We start from the raw sequence: 8597 nt of genomic DNA, 5'->3' as shown, positions 1-8597 counted from the left end.
AGTTCCTTGTTTTTCAATGCAGCATAGTATTCCATTGTGCGAATATACCACAGCTTCTCTACCCATTCGTTTGTTGATGGGCATTTAGGTTGTTTCCAACCCCTTGCTATTGTAAACAAAGCCACAATAAACATGGGTATACATATATCTACTTGGGTGCCATTTATGGTCTCTTTAGGGTATATTCCCAGTGGTGGAATTGCTGGGTCCCAACAGCAACTCTTTTTTTTTCCCATTTTCATTTATTTATTTATTTTGAGAAATAACGGAATTTTTATTCAGTTTCTGCATTTTTTTTTAAAATTTAGGTTGTTTATTTTTCATTTCAGTGAACATCTACAGAGATTTTGGGATTCCATTCATTCATTGTTGCACCCTTCTCCCCGCACAAACCCCTCCCCCCTCCCCCCCAACAGCAACTCTTAAGTGTTGTGCAGTCATCATCGCTGTTGGTTTCCGAGGCTTTTTCTTTGCCCTATCCAGAAACTGTGCCCAGTAAGCAACGTCTCCCCATATCCAGGCCATTGTAGCTACTTTCTATTGGCATTTGCCAATTCTAGACAGTCAGATAAACAAGATCAGATAATGTGTGGCTTTTTGTTCCTAGTTTACTATTTTGAGCATAATGTTGTAGGTCTATGTTGTAGTATTTTTAATACAGGAATAATGTATGGGTGCATCATATTTGAATTTTCCCTTCATCTGTTGGACACTTGATATTTTCCACCTTTTTAGCTATTATTAATAATGCTGCTATTAACATTGGTGTTCAAGTGTTTGAACCTTTGTTTTCAATTCTTTTGAGTCTAAATCTTGGAGTGAAATTATTGGGTCATGTGGTAATTCTATATTAACAATTTTTAGGAATTGCTGAACTATATTTCATAGTGATTGTACCATTTACATTTCCACCAATTATGCTGCAGATTTTTTTAATGCTCTGTTTTAAATTTTTTTTAATGCTCTAACTTTAATTTTTTAATGCTCTGTTGATTTTAAAAATACTATTTGGGTTATAATTTTATGTTGAGTTGTTATTGTTGTTAAGTGCTGTCGAGTCATAGACAACTCATAGCGACCCTATGAACAAAAGACCTGAACACTTGTCTAACTTTCATTGTTTCTCGAAGTCTATAGGGTTTCCGGAGGAAAGTTATTTTGGAAGTGGATGCTACTCCTGCTTCCAGGCTTGTTTAATCAGGGAGCCCCACCAAACACTGTCCACCATGGGTAACCATTACCACATTTGACACATCAGTGTCAAAGCAACCACGAGTTACCTCTGAACAGCAAATGGACAGACAAGTGCTATGCCACTTAGAAGATGTTTGACCAAAAGCAATTAAAAACTGGCCTGAGGGCTGCAGACTAAAATCACCCACCTTTGGCTTGGTAGCATCACTTTCTGTCCACTAGGCCAACTGAGCTCTCTCTGTGTTGTTGTTGTTAAGTGTCATAGAGTCATAGACGACTCATAGCGACCCTATGAATTAAAGACCTGAACACTTTTCCACCTTTCATCATTTCTCCAAGTCCATAGGGTTTCCAGAGGCAATCTATGTTTAGTCATAGTTACTTTAATACTGCTATCATCACGATAGGTGGAGAAAAGATTGAAATTGTCAATAATTTCATCTTACTTGGATCCGCCCTTGGTACCTGCCATCAGGAGATCAGGAGATATATTCCTTTGTGCAAATCTGCTGTCATGGACTTCTCCAAATTACTGAAGAGCAATGATGTAATTTTGAAGACTAAGGAGCACCCAATTCAGGTCATAGTTTTCAATCACTTGCTATGTGTCTAAGAGCTAGACAATGAGAAGGAAGACAGAAGACTTGATGCCTTTGAGCTGTGGTGTTGGAGAAGAATACTCCATGGGCTGCCTAAAGAACAAACAGATCTGTCTTGGAGAAAGCACAGCCAGAATGTTCCTTGGAGGCAAAGATGGCAAAGCTTCACCTCACTTACTTTGGGCATGTTATTAGGGGACACTGTTCCTTGGAAAGGGACATCATGCTTGAAAAGGTCGAGAGTCAGTGAAAGAAAGGAAGACCCTCGATGAGATGGATTGAGACAGTGCAATGGGCTCAAGTGTGTCCGGGATTACAAGGATGGCACAGGATGGGACAGGGTTCAGATTTGCTGTTCACAGGTTGCTATGAGATGTACTTGACGACACCTAACAGTAACAGCAGTGGTTATTGAGGCAGCTCTGGAGATGTAGTTCATAGCAAGTTGCATCTCCAGTCGTTCAAACCCACCAGCGACTCCAGGGGAGGCAGATGAGCAGTCTCCTTCCACTGTGATTTACAGCCTCGGAAAGGCAGTGCAGGGTTAGTTAGCCTGAGTCAGAATGCAGTCCACAGCAGTGAGGGAGGGATAATTATGTACCCTCCACCTGAGGAGCAATTGAATCATTAACATTTTAGTTCCTATTATCCTTTCCCAAGAGTTAAAAAAAATTTCTTGACCTGTAATTATTGCAGTCAGTTTATTGTTTTCATCCTACTCCTAGGAAGTGGTCTCGGCAGGGGAGTGGGATGAAGATGGCCTGTACTGGCACAGGGTTCACGGCTTTCAAAAGCTTGTCTGCATAACTGGCTCGTTTAGCCCAAGTGGGAGAGAGTGGCGAGTATTCAAATCCCCATTTTCCTGATGAGGCCAGTTGAAGGCACAGGGTCATGACATGCCCAAGCAGTCTCCTCAGATTGAAAGAGTCGGGGTCCAGGGTGGGTTGGGGCTGGAGTGGAGCACCCAAGGAGACACGCTGCAACCCGGTTCAGAACAGGCAACTTATGGCCTCTGAAAATCTGCTGGAGGGTCAGCTGTGAGTCGGTTCCAACTCGATGGCAATGAGTGAGTCTGTCCTAGATGAAAACTGGATTTTCTCAAGAAAGTTTAAGAGTCAAGGAAGCTTATTAAAGTTCTCATATGACCAACTCTGTGCTATAAGAGTCTGGTAATGGGCAGAACATCTCAGATCCAATATTAAACTGTTAAAGGAACCTTCTTCTAACTCCTAGTCATGCAGATGAAGTCCTGGTGAAGCTGCTTATGGGGAATAAACAGTGAGAAAAGCCCCCTGGTGGCCATAATCGTAAACTGCAGCCATAAAACGGCTCAAGGTCTGCAAAAGCCAGGTGGACCTGAGTAGGAGAAATCATTCCTTTGAGTCTGGAGACACATGGGAAGACTGGGCAATGGAGAAAGGAGTACTCTTCTGAAGCCATAAACAATGAGAGAGAATAGCGTGTGCGTGAAACACCAAAGGACAGCCCTGTTATTTATTCATTTGAGAAATATTTGTCATGTCACCAGGGCCACAATCAGACACGGTGCCCGAATTCAAGAAGCATGCAGCCGAGGGGGGCAGGAGGAAAGAAAGATATGAAAGCCGATGATTTAGAACATGCTGAGATAAAAGCCTGTGTGTTTCTGGGTCTCCAGGAACCCTGGGGCTTCTTTCCACAACATTTGAAGGGGTGTTCAGCTTCTTTGTTCCTTTTTGCTGAGGTTTGTGTACAACTAGAGCTTCTCTGTCAAGCTGTCAGTCATCCTGAAGAAGGAAATTGTTGAGGGATGAGTTTCTGGATAAAGAAGTACTTTGTGTTCAGCAAAGAGGACTCACAGCAAGGTGTCAGGAAAGAGGCTGGGAAGCCAGAAAGAGAGACTGTGGCAGAGGGTGGGCAAGCTTATCAAGGCAGATGGGGGCATTAACCTGAAAGTACTTGTGTTGGAAAAGAGAACAAAGAAAGGAAAACATGACTGTACACAGGAGGGACAGGGCCGGGCGGGGGAGGACAGGTGTCTTCAGATGTGGCCTAGCTAAACGTGTACGGGAGCTGAGGTAGTGACGCTAGATGAAGCTGGAGCCGTAGTTAACAAGAGCAGGAGGTCCAAGGGCTTGGTAAGTGAGGCTGTAGAGTTTGGATGTTCTCTCCATGGTTGAGGGAAGTCACGGAAGGATTTAAATAAAGCAGGGATGGTTTAAAAAAAAAAACACCAAAATAACTGAAACAAGGGGGAAGGAACTGTGCAACAATGAATTAAAAAATATTGTAATAAAATAATTATCTGTAATTAAAAAAAATTACCAAAGCAGTTGCTGTTGAGTCATCCACACTCAGGATGAGCCTCTGTGAATGAGGGTGGAACCGTGTGCCATAGAGTTTTTCTTTTTCTTTTCTATTTTATTTTTATTTTGTGTGTGTGTGTACCATCAAATTGGATCTGATTGGTACAGGAAGAGATTACCCCTCCTTCTTCAGCAGAGCATCTGGATTCGAATGGTGCACCTCTGGGATTGCAGTGCAGCTTTTTGCCACTAGGCCACCAGAGCTCCTCAGATTTTTCAACTGACTGATTTTTCAGAAGTAGATCACCAGGCTTTGCTTTTGAAAGGCCTCTGGGTGAACTTGAGCCACCAATAGCTTTCTGGTTAACAGCTGAGCTCCTAACCAGTTATGAAACTGAGGGGTGATTATTTAACTGTTATTCACATGATTCTCCCTCAAGCATCTGGTGTGTGTGTGTGTGTGTGTGTCCATCTCCTGCCTCTCCTCACTCTTCTTCTTTACCTTCCTCAGATCCTAGTGTTCCCACCCCCAGCTGCTACACATGTACCTTTCAAACACACAAATCACTCCCCAGCTGAGAAAGCCTCACTGCTTCCCACTACCTGGCAGAGCAATCCAGACTGCCTGTGTCATTGTATGCAAGGTTTCTCACCATCCATGGAGGAGGTAGGATACACAGGAAGATCACCAGGAGGGGATTTGAACTTACAGACTGGGTTTGAATCCTGACTTGGTCACTTAAGAGCAAATATTTTATTGCCCAGTCATGTTTAAGTGGGCCCTTCCTAAGTAACATCCAAGTAGGCTCTGGTATTTCCTTTTTAACACGTTGAAAACAAGGCACAGGGTGAGACGGAACATTCGGTGTCTCAGCTAAGTGGAGATTCTGGAACAGAACTCAGGACTTCAGAGCCCAGGCTCCTAACCCTTGCCCCACGCCACTCCCACTTGCCTGCTGGCTCGCATGCTTGCATTACCTAACCGCTCCAAGCCTCAGGCTTCTCACATGAAAGTGTTGTTGTTGTTGTTAGCTGCTGTCATGGTGACCCTATGCACAATGAAAGGAAACACTGCCTGTTCCTGTGCCATCCTCATGATCGGTTACACATCAGACAGAGTTTTTATTGAGAAGGTAGTAAAATCTGGAAGGTGGTGTAAGAATAAAAGGAAATAGTATGTTAATTTCCTTCCTCTTAGTGTTTGGTCCCCAAACTACCTTCCTAGCCTCATCTCCCACAATTCCCTCCTCCACGCCCCCATCGTAAGAAAATGAAATTCTTTGACGTATTTTTTAATTTCTGCCAAAAGTACTCTTCTCCCTTCTCTGCCTGGAGTATTCCCTAGCCGTCATTACTTTTCTTTTAGGGTCTCTGGGGGGGTTTCAGGCCTGGCGTCCGCCCCCTCCTCACTCAGGCTCCTTGGTGGAGTGGGGAAGGGCTGGGCTGAGGAATCTGCAGCCCCTAGTCCAGAGTTAGCACACAGTAACTGCCCAGTGCTCTTCAGTTAAACGGGGAAAATGCCTGAAAATGGAGGCTGCAGAGCTGGGGCTGCTGGAAAGAAAGGCAGAGCCAAAGAAGTGCTCACAGAGAGCAAAGAGCCCCAACCTATGAGAAAAGCCAGGCACAGGACAATGGGCAGAACCAAGAGTTCAAGGCCATGAAATCTGAGTTTAGCTTGGGACGCAGGATCCAGAGGGAAGATCTAAGGTGGAGATGGATAGAGGGAGGAGGTGCTGGAGACAGAACAAGGAGAAAGGGGAAGCACCAAGAGAAGATGGTGAAAATGAGAGAGCCTGGGCCTCGGCGCCTGGCTGCAAACCATGCAACAGCCTGAACCTACTAAGTGCACCTGCGCGCTGAACCTCCAGGTGGTGAGGACAACCCTAAACAGAACATCTGGGCGGGGGAGCTACTTGTGGGGGGTGATGGAGAGCCCACCTGGGATCAGTAATGACAGTCTAAAGCATCTCGAGAGGAGATGCGGAGTGTCGAGGGAAGAATGATCTGTTCTGTAAAAATAAAACCTGCTTCTTGCTGGTCCTTCCAAAGCTATGTGTGGATGGTATTGTTTCCCCCAGGAAGACATGTTTGACAGATCCTTACAAAGAAAAATAGAAATCAAATCAATCCACAAGTGCTTATGCAATCCCTGCCAGTCAAGTCACGCTGGTCTAAGGTATGAGTTGTGTATGAGGCCCTGGAGTCGACAGGAGGTTGTTTTGAGTTCTCTGACCCAACCTTTGCTCTGATTTCCAGAAATAAGAGCCCTTTTACCCACAGGAAGCCATTTGGGTGTGTTCGAATCCACAGAGCCCCTCCTCCTCCCTCTCCCCCTGCCTTTTTGTGCTCCAAAGTGCCTTTTATGCTCTTGTCTCCCCTGACAGCTATCACCTGGAGGGGGAAAGGACCACACCTTTTGCTCTCTACTGTATTTGCAGCACCCTGTGGGATCGCAGTACATTGTTGTTGCATGCATGAATGACCATCCCAGACAGCCTGCGTTTCTGGTTGCCCTTTGGTCTACTGAGGGAATTTGCTACAGAGCCTTTGACTCCTATAAAAATTGCTGTGAATATATATATGTTCGACATTTGCCAATATTAAGACTGTTTCATTTCTTATTTTTAAGTTATACTCTTTTAAATGGGCAGATTTCAAGATCTCTTCTATCTGCCTGGATGTTGCTTCTTTAACTTGTCATATGTTGTTGTTTGCCACGGAGTTGGAACCAACCAATAGCTGACCCTCTACTGGGTTTCCAGGGGTAGTAAGTTGCATGGGAAGAGACTGCCCATCTTTCTCCATTGCAGCAGCTGCTGGATTTGAACCTCATGCCTTTAGTTTGGCAGCACAGTTCTTTACCACTAGGCTACCAGAGCTCCCATTTTCATTTGTTAGGACCTGGAGAGTTCTTAGCAGGAAGATTTATTTAGAAAACCAAAGACTTGAATTCAGCTGGCTAAATGCTAGCAAGGATAAGAAGTGTTGCTTTTGGCCTACATAGTGGTGAAAAGAACATGCTGAGCAGAGGCAGAGTAAGACCAAGGCTGTGGAGGCGTGTGTGTATGTGTGTATGGTTGCCAAAAGATGGCTGACAAATGCACTCCACTGGCAGAGCTTTGGTTCTTTGGGACTTAATGGAAGTTTTCCAAAACAGCAGTAGTTCTCAGCGATGCCTTATGTTCTGGATGTGGGCTTTTGGAAGGGAGGTGCTGGGAAAGGTGGGGAGCTTGTGAATGCCCAAATGTCTTGTATTGATGAGGATGATGACCATCACTTTGAAGGTCAAGGCAAGCAAAGCTAGTTGGACAAAAAGATGTGCTGTTCGCAGGAACAATGATTTTGTAAATTATTGCCTGACTTGAGAGGGCCTGGAGAGCATTACGCTAAGTGAACTCACTCAGTCCCATAAGGACAAATATGGTATAAGACTGTTACTGTAGAATGTGTATGAGGATCCAAGGGGGGTAGGGTGGGAGCAGAGGGGTGAGGATGGGTGGATGGGGGGGTGGTTGGTTGCACAATTTGATGGATGGAGGGAGTGGTGGGTAAAGGAAATGGGAAAGATCCAGTGTGAAAAACAAGTATGAACTCTGTAAGTAAACCAATATAAAAATTAAAAAAAATATTTAAATTAAAAAAAAAAGATGTGCTATTGAGTTGTTGCTATGTGCTGTCAAGTAGGAACCCACCAATACCTGGGTGCTGAGAGATTTTGAGGATACAAATATGAAGAAAACACCAAACAATCAGATGGGGGGGAGGAAATGAACATGTGATCGTAGCAGAGTAAATAAGGATATAATGGAGGAATTTCTCATTATGAAAACTCTGCCTGGGAGTATCAGGCAAGGCCTCCTAAGGGTCACATTTGGTTGGGTTAATTCTTGAAAGAAGGAGAATTTTAGGAAGTGGTTACAGCAAGTGGAAAGGTGTGAAGAAGTCTTTTTGGAGTGCTTAGGGACATGGCCAAACTTGATAATGTGTGTGTGTGCGCGCGCACATGCTGGGATATGAGTCAGGGAAAGCAGATGGGCTGGACCGTGAGGAACCCTGATGCTGTGCAAAGGGGTTAACGGTGAGACTCTCACTTGACCATACCTACTGATAAACTATCTTGTTGGGATAAATATCTGCAGTATATCTAATTTCTTTCCTTTCCAAGATCACAGTTGTAATCTGTCCACACATTGTGTATATGAGGAACTGAGACTGTTATTGGTCTATTTTCTAACAAGCATCATTTGTGTGATCAACATAAGAGCTCCCGAGCTCTCCTGAGCACAAGGAATGCAGGTGCTGTTTGGGTTACCTGCTGGTAGAAGGATGTCCACAAGTCAAACAATTTAAAGCTTCACATTTGACTGAAGAGTAATGGTGTCACTCTGGAGACTAGGGTGAGTCTGATACAGGCCATGGTCTTTGTTATCACTTGTTATACATCAGATTGTTGGACAATAACTAAGAAGGATAGAAGAATTGATGCCTTGGAGCTGTGGTGCTGGAGAAGAGTATTGAG

At 44.3% G+C, this 8597-nt stretch overlaps 1 protein-coding gene across 1 annotated transcript in view; it reads right to left on the bottom strand.

The window, feature by feature from the left end:
• KCTD19 (potassium channel tetramerization domain containing 19) overlaps positions 1–8597 on the bottom strand; it is a 33096-nt gene that overhangs the window by 14516 nt on the left and 9983 nt on the right. The gene's annotated exons all lie outside the window — the stretch shown is intronic.

The sequence above is a fragment of the Elephantulus edwardii genome, unplaced genomic scaffold, assembly GCF_000299155.1.
Source record: "Elephantulus edwardii isolate Elephantulus edwardi_28Jun2011 unplaced genomic scaffold, EleEdw1.0 scaffold00001, whole genome shotgun sequence".
Lineage (NCBI taxonomy): Eukaryota > Metazoa > Chordata > Mammalia > Macroscelidea > Macroscelididae > Elephantulus > Elephantulus edwardii.
This window is presented reverse-complemented; position numbering and strand designations above follow the sequence as displayed.